The sequence below is a fragment of the Podarcis filfolensis genome (genome assembly GCF_964270895.1).
Source record: "Podarcis filfolensis genome assembly, chromosome: 2".
NCBI classification, from domain to species: Eukaryota; Metazoa; Chordata; class Lepidosauria; order Squamata; family Lacertidae; genus Podarcis; species Podarcis filfolensis.
This window is the reverse complement of record NC_139605.1, coordinates 31775974-31791904: the sequence shown is the minus strand read 5'-3', so window position 1 is coordinate 31791904 and position 15931 is coordinate 31775974. Positions and strand designations below refer to the sequence as shown.

General features: G+C 41.5%; 1 protein-coding gene across 6 annotated transcripts in view; it reads right to left on the bottom strand.

Moving 5' to 3' along the window:
* LOC310756457 (contactin-6-like) overlaps window positions 1-15056 on the bottom strand; it is a 187518-nt gene extending 172462 nt beyond the window's left edge. For 4 of the 6 annotated variants that reach the window (XR_014544887.1, XM_083600579.1, XM_083600583.1 and 1 more), the window contains exon 1: window positions 14484-14906. The gene's annotated coding sequence lies outside the window, so the exon portion shown is untranslated. Of the gene's footprint in view, window positions 1-14039; window positions 14143-14483; window positions 14907-14961 lie in introns of those variants that run through there. The other 2 variants (XM_083600580.1, XM_083600581.1) reach the window with 2 other exon arrangements.
* Between the last annotated feature and the right edge of the window lie 875 nt (window positions 15057-15931).

Here is a 15931-nt window from a genome sequence, read left to right as displayed (position 1 = left end):
CTTTGAAGAAGGCTGGACTAGATGATCCTTGTGACCCTTTCTACTCTAAGATTCCATGGAGGGTGGAAGAGAGGAACAAGAGTTGTGACAGGGTAAGAAATGAACCTATCCATTCTTAAGGAAATCAGCCCGGAGTGCCCACTGGAAGGACAGATCCTGAAGCTGAGGCTCCAATGCTGTGGCCACCTCATGAGAAGAGAAGACTCCCTGGAAAAGACCCTGATGTTGGGAAAGGTGGAGGGCACAAGGAGAAGGGGACGACAGAGGACGAGATGGTTGGACAGTGTTCTCGAAGCTACCAGCATGGGTCTGACCAAACTGCGGGAGGCAGTGGAAGACAAGAGTGCCTGGCGTGCTCTGGTCCATGGGGTCACAAAGAGTCGGACATGACTAAACGACTAAACAACAACAACAACAAATAAATGAAGTGCTGCATGTATTTTTAGGACCCATCTTATTTTTGTGATTGGAAGTTGTTTTAAATTGTTTTTCATATTGTGTTGTGATATTGTTGCCTGCCATTGGGACGTTAGAGTAAAAGGAAGGTAAATGAAGAAGAAGAAGAAGAAGAAGAAGAAGAAGAAGAAGAAGAAGAAGAAGAAGAAGAAGAAGAAGAAATAAACATGGCTTTAAAAGACTTACTCTGTGCCTGAACTGACTCTGGACATGCACAAACAGCAAGAGAGAAAAAGGACAGGAAGGGCCACCAGAACTGATGTCAATTCTATTAGCCTTCAGCAGCTACTGCAACTAGGGAGTGCTTTGTGCATTGCTTTGCTAGTTGCTGGGAAGACAACACAGAGTGCAAAGGAAGGCTTCAATTACGACTGAGCAGCCACAGCTCTTCTTCCAAGTCACACATGGAAGACCACCAGCATGAGGTTTGGGAACCTCTGTTCTTGGTGTATTTGTGGAGAGTAAGTCTTGGGCCTATTAGTCTCTGGAACCGACTTACATTTATATTCAGAATTTTGTTTATATTTTGAGCTACGTTCTTTGTTTCTATGGAGATATAGATATTAAAACACAAAGGTCTACCACTTAAATGTAATTCAGTTGGATCCAAAAAGTTTCTTTCTTTTCTTTCTTTTATTTTCTGTCTGCCTGGTTGGTTTAAGTTAATATATTGAAAGCAAAACAATTAATTTACTGGAATCTTTTGGGTGTTTTTCCATCTGGCATGTTTGGTTAATTTAGGCTGCATGCAATCTACGGCTGAATATTTGGAAGTAAGTTCTTTGAAAATAATGGCACTCCTCACATCATGTGAAAGACTGGAATGTCCACATATTACTTTGTTAACATCTAAAAAATGCCCACATTCTGTTGTTTTGTTATTGGCATCAAAGGCATTTCAAATGCCATTGTGTTTTCACAAAGCTCTTCCAAGGCTGTCGTTCCATGATGAATATCTGAATGCTTCAATACATCAGAGATTTGTGGGTACTTTGGTACTCACTGGGCAAGGTTACATTACATGCTAAGTGCAAGATGCATTCCAGCAAGTATAGGCATGTAACTATGTTCTGAATAATGACTGCTTGATATTATATGGGTTTCTTCAGTACTTTTTCTATAACACTAGTCTTTCCAAATGGCTACACTGTTCATAAAGTGGCGCCATCACCACCACAATCAACAATAGGGATATGTTTCAAAATGTAAAATTATCCACCATGCACAGAACAATGGTTTTATGGATTCATTCACTCTACAAACAATTCTGCACAATTTTATAGGGACCCTAAATCAAGAAGCAATTTTCAGCTTTTGACAACAACAATGCTGAAAAGTACCTGTTCCCCACCTGATCACTTTCCTGCTCTAAACTGTTTGCTCAATCTAAAATAGTCCGAGCTTTGTTTGAAGAGTTTGATGTGGTTATAGCTAATCTTTTAACAAGACATGAAAGATTTATGTATCCTAAATCAAATGCAATCTTTGTCTTTCAGCATTACTGTTGAAATGTTTCTCCATATATCCTGAAAATGGTTTGTTTAGGCACTACAGGTGCAGCTATCTTCCACTTCTCCGATGTGTGTTTGTGCCTTTTTATATGTGTGTTTAAGCAGCTAAGGGAGTACATTGTTGTCAGAAAGGCCCTAGTTCACATTTCACCCAGGCCACAGGCTCAGTAGGGTGGCTTTAGGCAAGGCAATAGTTGCTCTACTTTATTCTTTATTCTGCAGTTGGGGTCCATAATACTGGCTTACTTTACACTACTATGATCATATGGCTAAGGTGCTTTAAATACTTAAATTCTGCTATATAAAAGACAGGCTATTATAATTATTATGGGTTAAAATCACATGCTCACTAGAACCTGGAGTAAGCCCCATTGCATACAGTGGGCTTACTTCCATGTAAATTTGCACAGGATTGGACTACACATTTAGAAAAAAACATAAGATGCAAACATAGAAACTAACAATCTGATCACCAAAAGGGCATCAGAATTATTCTGTCAAACATAAACCATTGCTAAATGGTTTGATTAGATATTCTGTTTATTTCTGAATCAATAAAGCTCTTCTCGGATGAAAGCTTTAGCCCTGATAATCTCTCTTGAAAGTTTCCAAGTTCATGTTCATTCCTATTTCGTCACCAATTTATTTCAAGTTGGTAGTGTTACAATTTGCATGCCATGGTAATTTCAAGAGATAAGCAAATATATCTATGGCTGCAGCAGCAGCTGTGGATGACCAAGAAGAGCAATGAGCCAGTGTGTGAGGTGTTTTGTGTGTTTTTTAACTTTGAACACTAAAACATCTTCATTGCAGGGAATAGCCACCAAATTTAGTTTAAGATGGTAGACTTAAATAACCCAAAAAAGGTTTAAGGGGAGTGAGGTCTGAAGCATTTGCTCCCTTCATTTCTTGTAATGTGATTTTCTGAGACCCCACAATGTATTTGATAAGAGACCCAGGCCCTGTCAAAATTATACAGTACTCAACCAGTTGTCAGAGCTGAACGCAACAGCTCTAGTATATATAGTCAGTTCCCTGTGGAGATTTATTAGACAGTGTAGTTGCCATGGCCCCATCCTTAAGGCTCATGGAAGGAAGAGTGTGATCTGGTTTCCAGAAAGGTTTTTCCTACCAAGTGAAGAGCAGAACCAGGTTTCTGCTGATGGCTGATGGCTGTGAACCCTTGCCAGGGACTTCACAGACATTTTTCACTGAGCCAGATTCACCTGAAAAACCAAACACCTCCTGCTCCACAATGCCTACCCAAGGACACAGGGAGCATACCAGATGAGAAACCACAGAGAGGAAGAGAAGTTCTCACTTTAAGCTCCAGGTATTGTCCAGAGAGAGAGAGAGAGAGAGAGAGAGAGAGAGAGAGAGAGATCAGTGTTCCACCCCACTCCATTACAGAATTAATGATCCACCATATATTTGTGTGTATGTGAGTGTGTTGAGGGGAGGGGATAGATTTAATAATCAAAAGCTGCCCAAATTTCCTTTCAGCAGCTTGTACAGAAATCCTGATTTTATAGTACATAACTCTTCTAGTCAGTGCATGATCAATTTGACCATAAAAAAGAACAGTTGAGGATCTTCTCAAACTTAAGAATAGATTGAGACCATTGGAGGATGTGAACCATATGTACAAGAAATAAATCTTTATGAAAACACACGAGAAAGGAACAAAAATAATGTTATGAGAATGAACACAAAATCTGTTTTATTGATTCAGCCAGCTTTAATAATGAAGATATGCAGTCTGTGATCAGCTGAGAAGAAGCATAGAACTAGATTTTTTTTGTTCATCACAGCTTGTTTGTAATGTTCTAGTGACACCAAGCAGACTTTAATGGGACATATCCCCTAGAAATTCTTGCCGTTTCCCTTGCTTAAAATGCAGTATGTTTCCATCCAATAGTTTACTAAAGAGTGATGTACTGCAGATAGAAAATTTACCAAGACTGTTCCTCTAGCCTAAATAAAACAAGCACTTCCTTCTTTTGAAATATATGTCCTTATGGAGACAATGCACATTATATATTGTTCTGTAATGCATTATAAGCACCATTAGCATAGCAAATGGCCTGGTATTGTACAGAAATAATTTTGACATATCTGATCCTCTTAAGAATGTCCAAATGATCATCCTTCATGCTGGAGTGACAGCAGGAAACAAAAAGGAAGGATATGAACCTCAAAGAGTGTGATATAATAGGTACTCGTGCACTGTTCAAAACATCATATTGAATAGAAGTAAGCCAAATTACTGGCCCATATATATACTCCTTTGTCAATGTAATGGTTTTGGTTGGCTGTACCAACCTCCTCCAGAGCATCTCCAAAGAAGTTGCTCTGTGCCAGAGAACAAATTGCTTTCCCCCCACCCCTAAACACCTGGCTGGTATATAGGAGCACAATAGCCAGAGCTGTTGTGTGTGAGAGCTGGAAGCTTGGGAGAGAGGCATGTCTTGCTCTGTGCTGGACTTTGGGGGTCCCCTGGAAACCTAAAGGTGAATCATGATCTATGAGTGTGAGCCCCTCCATCCTATGCTCAGCTTGTATATATGTGTAAATAAAATCATATATCCTAAAGACACCACCTTGTCCATGGACCTTCATTTGAAGGAAACTGAGCCCTGGGTAAGCACAGAGCTCCCTGGAGTCTCTCAATACTTGGATATTAGGATGGCACATTACCAGACGTCCCCGTTTCCTGGCGACAGTCCCTGGATTTACAAATCAGTCCCCTGACAAAATCCATCTATTTAGTAGGAAGTTGAAAAGTGTCCCCGGATTTATTGAAAAAAAATCTGGTAACCTTAACTGTAACTACACACTGCAGTTTTACATATCCTTAAAAGTAATACTGAAGTAGCATCTTACATTGCAGTTTTATACATCCTTAAAAGTACCACTGAAGTAGCATCTATAGGACATGGGATACGTCTAGCTCAGGGTCTGAAAAAAGTCCTCTGGGCTTCTCTATCCAGTCCATGGCACCTGACGCAGGCCATGCCCAATTCTCCCAAGCTACTGCCCTCACCACCCCTGACCTGCACCCTTCTTGAGTGCTTTTGCCTGCCTTGGATGCACCTTTGAACTGTGATAATCCCTCCTGCTTGCCTGCATGGCGGCTGGAGAGATGTGGTGACAGGGATATACAGTAGACCTGAAACTTACTCCCTCTTTGGCAATATGTTACTTGAGAGGTAAAGGGGAGGGGGAATAGGCAAAAATAATCTTGATAAAATGATATTGATTCATTGTGGCATCAAGTTGGCCCAGCTATTTCTTTCTCTTTATTTCAGTCTCATTAGACTGCTTCAACATGATTAATGGCTTGCTTAAAGGGTAATTTAATTTCTAACATAGTATGTACAAAAGATTATTCCTTGTTATGCCCTAGTCACATAAACTCCAACTTTAGAACACAGGGACCTTTAGTGTTTCGGTAACAAAAACCACAGAGAAATTTCAGGACAAATTATATAGTGGACAACAATCCATAGCCTATTATTAAAACTGGAGATCGGATACATATTGATCTGAATTTGATCCTGAAGCAAGAATTACATTCTTTTAAAAGTGAATAACAAAAAAGATGTAATATATGCAGTAGGTTCCATAGCTGTGAATGTGACCACACAACTGAACATAAGAATATAAGAAGAGTTGTGCTGGTTCACACCAAAGTTGATATTGTCTAAAGACAGGCATCCCGCAATCTGGCCAGTGTGCACAACAGTCCTAACCTACCTGTATGATGCCCCACGTCTATAGTGATCAGTTTTATTTTTTTTAAAAAAAAATATCCAATCAGCAATCATATTCATATATATATATGAGAGTAACCTCACAAAATCAAGAGGGACTTCCTTCTGATTAGACCTGCTTAGGATTCAGAGTTCTAAGCTGAAGTAGCCAGGATGAAAACTGGAGCAGATCTTCATTCTGAAATCTAATTCACAATATTTATTTTTCTGGTTGTGTCAATCATCTGCTCTAGCACCACCCACCACTGGCATGCAACCCCAAGATGATTGCCCCTCAACAGAAAAAAAAGTTTATCCACTCTTGAACTAGTCCAAGTACTCCAACTTTACCAGTATGGTATAGTGGTAAAAGTGTTGGTTTAGGATCTTGGAGACTAGGGTTCAAATCCCCGCCCAACCGTGAAACTCATTGGATGACATTAGGCGAGTCACAGCCTCTCAGCCTAACCTACTTCACAGGGCTGTTGCAATGATAAAGGTAAAGGTAAATGACTCCTGGATGGTTAAGTCCAGTCAAAGGCAACTATGGGGTGCAGCGCTCATCTCACTTTAGGATGAGGGAGCCAGTGTATGTCCACAGATAGCTTTCTGGGTCATGTGACCAGCATGACTAAACTGCTTCTGGAGCAAAGGGATACCGTGATGGAAGCCAGAGGGCACAGAAACACCGTTTACCTCCCTGCAACAACGGTACCTATTAATCTACTTGCACTGGCATGCTTTCGAACTGCTAGGTTGGCACAAGCTGGAGCAGAGCAATGGGAGCTCACCCCGTCACGCAGATTTGAACCACCAACCTTTCGATAGGCAAGCCCAAGAGGCTCAGTGTTTAGATCACAGCGCCACCTGCATCCTTGCTGCAATGATAAAGGGGGGAGGAGGAGAAACATGTATGCCACCTTGAGCTCCTTGGAGGAAAGATAGGATACAGCTGCAATAAATAAACTCAGTAATCCTGATTCCATGCTGGTCAAACAGATACGTCCGTGTGTACTTCCTGGGAATATTTAGTGTTTTAAGAGCTCAGAAATGACACGCTGTTCAGATAATTTTTGTTGTTGTTGTTGTTGTTTCCTGAAATTTGCACCTGAACATAAAATATTGTAGCCAGTGCTAGTCCTGCTCAGAGTAGACCCACTGGAATTAATAAGCATGACTAATTAATTCTACTCTGAGAAGAACTTAGTTGGGTATAGTGCTTAGCAGCTAGAATATTGAACCAGTGAGACCTGTGTTCAAATCTTTTGAAATAAAAGCTGTAAGCGTTTTTCACGGTAGATGTATGGAATAGAAAAGAGATAAGCAATCTGTGAAGCAAGCACACACTAATAACCGAAATAACTAGTTTGTCATTCATCTATATTTGAACATAGAACAATGTGGATGAAACTCAATAAACGAGCAGACTGGCATTCCACCAAAAATAACTTGGCTGCCTTTATTAAACTTTGGGGTTTTGCTGCTCCCTCTGTGAATAGTGGCAACTTCTCTTGGTTGACAGAATGAGTTTTTGTTTCTCTTAACTCTGCTGTTTTCCATCTTTCTTAATAAGAATGCTGCCAAGAAGAATGAATAAATCTGGCAGTGTTTCTGACTATCTTTCTCAATTTGATCTTTTTTTATAAAAGAAACAGGCTGTAGGCACATTATCTGGTATGAAAAGTAAAGAACGTACTCCCATCTTCCAGAACGCTGTGGTAACCCGATTTCCTTCCACTTATAAGAAATCCATACAGATCCCGCAGTGCGAATCTGATAACCCCAGAATCTTCTCCTAGAAAAAAAGCTAAGGGATATTAATGATATCTTGCTTTACACACACATACTCTCTCTCACAGAGAGACACGCAAGTAGAGCAAGCACAGCCGAGATTGAACTGATTTGGATTTCAGCACAAGAAGTGCTAAAAAGCTATCATTGCACAAGGTGCCCGCAATACTGAGAAACGCTGGCCTAACTGCCTACAGGTGACCTGATCAGATCCATATTACATTTCATTTTGGAGCAAACCTTCCTGTTCTGCAATGTCTTGTGAAGATTCTATTAAGATTTTTTAACGGACTATACCAGATCAGACTTTCTGGGGTGGGGGTGGGGGGACAGAATCTCATTCCTGAATGCTACTTCACATAAAATAAAACCATAAAAAACACACACAGAATAGCACATTATTTAGACCCAAAGTGAGTCTTCTCAATTAAGGAAGCTGTTCAGTCTACCATTACATAGTAAGGTGCAGCAGGACAGATATCTGTGATATTACCTGCACTTGCCCCAAGCTCTTGAGGCAACCATATGGCAGATGGAATATGAACTAGGTCAACTCTTGTTCAGGATATTGATGTCTACAGATGTTCAAACATGGGTTGGGACAATGATTCAAACTGGTGTGGAACTATTTATAAGCTTGGGATGCAGAAAGGTATCACTTTAAGAGGGGATGGCACCATATTGGGGGAAATGGTCATGTGGGTCTATCCCAGGGCTTTTTTTTTCCAGTGGGAACTCACCAGAACTAAGTTCTAGCACCTCTAAGGTCATTGCCATTATAAGAGAACAAGGGAAATGTTTGTGATGGGTTCTGGCACCACTTTTTCTAGAAAAATAGCACTGGTCTATCCTATGTGTACATATGCAAATGTAGAGCTTAGTTCCGTATTAACATGAAAATAAGGACACATTTAAACTCACAGGCACAGAGTCTGCATGTTGTAGGAAGCTATACACAAATAGTTGTGATGGAAATGAAAACAAAATTCAAATTATTAGATGTAAAGGAAGCAGAACAGATACACAGTCCAATTTTGTGACAGATCTCCCCTAATTAAACAAGGAGACAAATCTATGCTACAAAGATATCTTGGGGGGGATGACTCCCCTTTCTGACAACTACAGATATTAGATGACTGTGGTTTCCTTTTATTCTTTATCCCTTTGTTGCTTTGTTGTTTTTAGGAAGTAAAAATCACACACAATAAATCACCCTCGCTAAAACAACACCATGCTGAAAGAATAAGTGTCTGTGAAGATGGTGATACTCATGGGGCAAGCTATTAAACAGGCTAAAATTATTTGTGGTGGGAGAATTCTCTGGAAACAGTAGCATATGGGTAAAGAAGAGATAATTTAACAGAGAGCATGAGAGAATGGGATTTGACTGTTTTATTAGTCAGGGGATTAGAAGCCATGGGCCAGGGAGAAGGAACAGGTCTTTTATTAACAGTGCTAATACCCATTTAGTTTATCCAAATGTGATTGGAAAGAGCTACAATGTATAATCCTGAGAAGCTGAGCTTATGCTGAAAACTCCAATTCATCTATAATTAGTCCAATTCAAGCAGCCAGTTCAGGATGATACAAGAAACTTTATGAGATCTGTTAAAGCTATGCAAAGCAGTCTCTTTAATGAATTCAAAGGAAAGTAACATAGATTATGGGAGGGGGTAAATCAAGTACAGCATATGTAAACATCTTCATTGCATGCAGCTATTAGAAACCTGCTTTAGAGACGCTTGGGATCCAACATTTGCTGGAGCCAAATATTGGACAATATGAAATAGTGGACTGCATTCTTCTTGGCCAAGCCTTTATGTGGCCTTGCTTCTCCAAGACTGATCTTTCTAGTGTCATGTTTAAGAACCTCTTATTCTGCTTTGAAACTTACAGCTCCCTCTTATCCACATTAGGTGCTGCAATGGTGCAAGCAGAGGCTTAAGTCACAATACCTGCACATGTACCTTTGAAGGCACAGACATAGACATTTGAATGTATGCAAGTTATGTTGGAAACTACTCCCACCTCCTTATTATGCCTTGGATCTCAACTTTCCTTCCATGAACAGAACAGAGTGATTGTTCACAGAATGAGGTTTCTGCTGCCCCCATTTCCATCTGCAGCACCCTACAGCCCTCCAAATGCTTTGGGGCACTGGGATACCTTTAGGATTGGGATGGGATATGATGCATGGCACTACATATAGAGGGGGCAGTTAGCAGGAAACTCTCCACTACATACAGGAATGGAAGATGCCTCCTTCCGGAAACTCTTGCAGTCAAACTGGTGCCAAATGTATTGTTCTGCTTTCCTTTGGACCACATCAGTGAGACTGAGAAGAGGGTCTTGCCATCCGGGCAGCCCAAGACCTGAGTATATACTGCCCAGGCTTGTGCCCCAGAAAGGTCACTTCGGCGCTGCTAATGCAGCAAAAATAATACGGGAGGCAGCGGTTATAAGCTCAACCTGATTGACATAAGGTAGGAGCACCACAGGCTGCCTTTATTGGTGGGAGAGGTAATCATGTCTCACTGGTCAGGTGCTGCCCACTTTATGCAGGCAGCCCCCAGTCAACCTTCCACTATCTGCCTGCTTCAGCGGGTGCTTGGAGCTCAGAGTATTACTCAATAAGCAGACCAAACTACTGCACTAGGCACCGTTCAGTGGCACACTGCTCCATAGTCTCTCGAGACAGACTGATGCCAACACTGCAGGAAAGGCTTCCTGTGGTGCATCCTTCAAGTGCATGAATACCTATTCATTAGAATTATGCCCAAATCGAAAAAGAACTATTTGCTACCCTTGCTGGGTGTCAGAAATTTCATCAGCACCATTTATGGGTAATTTGAAACTGCAGGAGCCAATCACAAATCCCTCGAAAGCGTGCTAAAGAGACCTCTAACTTCTGCTCCACCAAGTCTTCAGCACATGATCTTAAAACTGCAACAGTGCAACATAAAAGTAACATATAAGCATGGGAAAGACATTCCCCATAGCTGATCTGCTCTCACACAACTGTGTGGAAAATGTCGATGAGAAGAAAAGAAATACTTAGAAGAGCATGTGCGCATGACATCACGACACCTGCCTGCATCCACAAAAAAACTAGAAGAAATAATGCAGAAAGAAGAGAGAGAGAGAATGTAATGAATATCTTGAAAGCTAGTGGAGATAAGTAGAGGATGGTTTAGCAAGAGGCATCAAGTTCCTTTGGTTATAAGAAAATTCTGGAATGATAAGACAGAACGAACAATAGAAAATGATGCCAAAAGCAATTCCAGAGAAGCTGGAAAGAGTCCACAAAGGACACCTTGGGATGGTATTGTGCAAGAGAAGAGCAAGGGATATGCTCTACTGGCCTGGCATGAACAGAAGATGGTTGGAGACAGTAGTACTTGTTCAAAACAACAAAAACAGAACAAAGAAACCATGATAATTAAGGAGATGTCCCGCAGAATCTGACAGCAACTCGCTACAGAACTATTTGAACTGGAAGGAAAGCATTACTTGCTAGTGGTTGATTATTATACTGTAGCTGTTACATTGAAGTAATTGAAAAACACCTCATCCAGTGCTATAACAAACCAGACAAAGGCAGGACCCTCAAGGCATGACATTTGTGATGAATTATTTCCTGACAATGGATCCCAATTTGAAGAATCCCATGGATTTGCAAAAGAGTGGGGTTTGATGCACACTACCAGCAGTCCATATTACCCACAATCCAATGCTCTGGCAGAGAAATGTGTTTAAACTGCAAAGTAGATACTGACCAATGTCAAGCAACATTGACAAGATCCATACTATGGGTGACTAAACTACCCATGGAATTGGGATACTTGCCCGCTCAAATGCTAAGGAGAAGAAGGCTCAAATCCAGGATACCTGCCAAAGACTCATTTCTGAAGCTTAGAGCGGCAGATCATCACAGGATGAAACAAAGCTGGATTGTCAAAAAAGAAAAACAGAAATTCTATGATAAAAAGCCAAAATACTGAGACCACTCCTCAGAAATTCAAATGTAATGATTCAAAGCCAAGGCAGCCAATGACACCCTGGAACAGTCTCAGAGACTTCAGGATATCTCAGGTCATACAGAGTACAAGTAGAAAGCGAACAGTCACTAAGATGAAATTGCAGACACCGAAGATTTACTCCCAGAGTCACTTTTGCAGCTGTAAGAGCAGATGAGCCATAGGGAGAAGCTGAGAGGGATGAAACCATAACTAGTTTGGGTACCCCAGCAAGACTGTCCAAGAGGTAATGGCACAAGAACCATAGGGAGAATAACTGTCATCACATGACTCTCCAGACACAGCAGAAAATATAACCAACACTCATTCAAGGTAGGAAAGAAAATTCTACCTAAGCAGCGGAAAGAGTATGTCACACAACAGAAGCAATTATTAGCTCCGTTTGTAATTTGTAAAAACCAACCAACCTCAGAGCAGTTCATTAAAAAAATAATCATATATTGTCAACTAAATATATGGCAGGCAGCCCATTTAAGACAAGCAGTTGTAATTCACTAAGCCAGCTTCTGAAGTTCTGATTCAGAGGTGTGTACTGGATGGAGAAGTTGGTTACTACTCCACGCAGGCTCCCGGGCCTCCTCAGAAAGTTGTTTTTTAACCATTAATTCAGCTTGTGGTGAGTTTCTATATAAACTGCTGGCGGCAACACTCATATTGGGCTTCTCTTTTGCTAATTTCTAGGGCAATAATGATGGGCTATATATTCTTTAAACCTCCCTTTCATAGAAGCCAAATGAGGGCAGTCATCTGCCCGCTGCCACAACCCAGAATACCTCTGGGAATTATCCTACCCCGTGACATAGTTTGACATAGCAGCAAGGCTTTTGCGGTTCTTGTTGGTTTGGGGAGGGAAAGCAGAGGAACTATAGTTACCTCACATTCTTAGGTATACCCAGTGATGGAGGGGGGAGAGCAGGTGGGGGCGGGGCTGGTGCATGTCCTGGGGGCATGGCACGTGTCCTGGTGGCGTGCCGCCCAGCGCAGCCGGGGGGCAGCCACAATGGCACTCCACCGGGGGGGGGGTGCACTCCCTCCGCACTCCTCTTCCTCCACCAGCCAATGGGTACACTCACACCGCCCCAGCTCAAATTCTAATTCACACACCAAATATTGATGCAACCTATAGTTTCTGCACACACCAAAAGCATCATCATCATCATGAAATGTGGCTCAGTGTGTATTTAAAAAACACACACCTAGATTCTGTGTAGAATGAGAGCCTTGAATCATTGACATGAACCCACTGATAACCAAAGCAGAGGCAGCTGCTTCTCACTGATGAAGATATATTGTGGCTGTGTTGCCTTCATGCTCAGCATTCCAAGTGGACATTTCAGTGGTAGAGTCTCTCTCTCCCTCTCTCTCTCTCTCACACACACACACACACGGGTTACTTTAATTTCTCCCCCCTTTCCTCTTCCCACATGATACAAATGGCTAAAACTAAAGGGACTTTGAGAACGGACAAATTACTCTATCTCCTGGTAACCAACAAAAATAAATAATTTTTATTTATTTATTTTTTACAATGGAAACCCTTTTTGAAATGCATGTAAAAATGTCGTTCTCTTTAGTTAATAAATAAATGATGGATGCATTAAAAACCAATATTCCAGGGCTCTGTCTGAAGCTCCCTGCTGCTTCCCGCTCTTCCCAACTCACAGGACACACCTTTGTATTTGCCTCGTCTGCAAGTTCGATGCAGTTCAGCACTAAATGAAGGGAGCTTCTTAATCAGCATATAAATGACCACACCTTTTCAGCAATTCTGAACTCAGTGAGGTTATGCCAATGAACAGGACCACTGACCTGGCCTTCGATAGCTCACGTGTCTTAAGGCCCTTATATCAGGGGCAGCCAACATGGTGCCCCTTAGAGGTTTCTGGATTAGAACTCAGACCACCCCTGGCCAGAATGGCTGGGGTTGATAGCAGGGGCTCCAACAACATTTGGGAGGGCACTACATTGGCTTATCCCTGCCTTATACTGTTCACCGTGCACTAAATGATGTGTTTGAAAGGCGAGACTATTTAAAGAAGTAACAAATGTCTGAATCCACACAGAAGCCTTAATCACACCCACTTGCAGAAACCACAAACTGCTCCATCAAGCACTGCATGCACTTTGGGCATAAAATGCACACACATCTTCTAGTTTCTGGTACTGTAAGCATTCCAAACTTTTCATAACATACAACAGCTCATCTAGCATACAAATGAAGCAACAGAAACACAACTTATTGATCTCTAAGTGGGGAAAAAACAACCACACCAATCCCCCGCCTTATGAACTTCAGTTCATTTTAATTTGACATTTTGTTTTCTGGTCCGAATCTTTCAACAAAAAAAGAAAAGAAAAGATCCACTGAGCACTCTCCTAGTGAGGAGACTTCCTCCTTGAAACTCAGTGAAATGAGCTGAAAAGAGACATTTAGTGCTTTGCATATGTTGGAACAGTTGGAAAATGAAACAAGCTACTGTGATCTTCCTTACCTTTTAAACGCGAGGGTCTAAAGCCATGTGCAAGTGCTAAAATCAGCACTGTCATCCTGTGTGCTACCCATTAAATGCTGCACGCGGGCACACCAACACACACACACACATATATATACGCAGACAAGAGCTGTCGGAAGATACTCAGAAATATGCCTATTCTGGTGTCTGGGTATCAGCACCCTCTTTTATAAATGTTTTCCCCCTCGCATGAACACAGATTTAAGAGAAACGCAGCAGACCCTTCTCTTTCTCTATAAAATGCAATGGTTAAAGATAAAGAGAAGGGCAATCAGTCAGTCTCCTTTATTCTCTATCTCTCTTATGCTAATGCAAATCACTACAAGGCGGCGGGGGGGGGGGAGTGTTGGAGAGACAAAAGAAAATGAAGCTTCCCTTCCAGCATTATTCACATTGCAACAGACAGCCCAATTTTGTACTTACAGATCTTAGCAGCCAAACGTCTCAGGATCTTTTGCAGTTTTCTGCCAAACTGCTACAAGCTCTCGGAAAGCCACACTGTTCATCCAGGCAAAACCGAGCCGTGCAGAATGTCCTATGCAGCTGGGAAATAATGGAACTCTTTCCCCAGCTGGGACTGCAAGCCTTTTATCCGCTGAGCATCCTCTATCTCTTGGCTGGGATTAACTGTGAAAGGCATGGCTTTCCCACAGCATCCACGACAAGGACCCGCACTATTAGGGCACAGGGACAAAAATGTGGCTAGCGCTTGGAATGCAGGGATCCAAAAATCCTACACATTTTCAAATTAGTTCTCTACTTGGCTCCCTTGCAATACAAGGACACACACACACACACACACACAGAGAGAGAGAGAGAGAGAGAGAGAGAGAGAGAGAGAGAGAGAGAGAACACAAAGCTGTATGTCACACCCTCAGCATGATAGATCAAATGTTCTTACCATTTTTTCCACACAGATGTGAGCTCCTGCCAGGTATTAAAAGCTCCTTCTCGTCTTGAAATCTGGGTCACTAACTAATGTATTAAATTTCTAACAGGAACAGGGAGGGTTTTGCCTGGTCCCTGTTCATAAACCTGCACTGTTCACTATAAAGGATTAGGTTTGCCAAGCATGTATCTAAAATAAAGCAATACTCCAGTCCTCATTAAATATTTAATCCTACTATGGTGCGTGTATCTATCTTGTATTATATCTCTACCTGTTTTATATACAGTATGATGTGTGTGTGTGATAATGTTCTCGTCTAAATAATACAGTAGCATACTGACATGCTTCCCATATTAATTATATTTATTTATTTGTCACCTTTCTACCCCAAGCTCAAGATGGCATTCATGGTTTTCCTCCTCCCCATTTTATCCTCACAACAACCCTATGAGGTAGGTTAGGCTGAGAGGCAGTGACTGGCCCAAGGTCACTCAGTGAGCTTCCAGGCTGAGCGGGGAATTGAACCCTGGTCTCCCAGGTCCTAGTCCAGTGCTCTAACTACTACACCACTCTGGCTCTCCTTATGTTACATATATAATATATAGTCCGGTCAGTGCTATTTTTCTAGAAAAAGAGTTGGCAGAACTCACCGTAAACGGCTCCCTTGTTATCTTATAATGGCAATAGCGCCCACCTGAGAGGTGCTGGAACTGAGTTCTGGTGAGCTCAGACTGAGGGGATAAAAGCCCTGAGTATAGTATAGTATAGTATAGTATAGTATAGTATAGTATAGTATAGTATAGTATTTATTATATAACCTTATACTGAAAGTTGCATATAGATCTTTAACAATGCAATTATATAGAATTGTACAGAAACAAGTCTGACTTGGGCTTACAGAAAATTGGTAGTAGGTGGTGGGTGGGTGTGTTTAAGCTTCACATCATTCTCCCTTGCTCATGGTTCCATGGCTCTGAAAAAA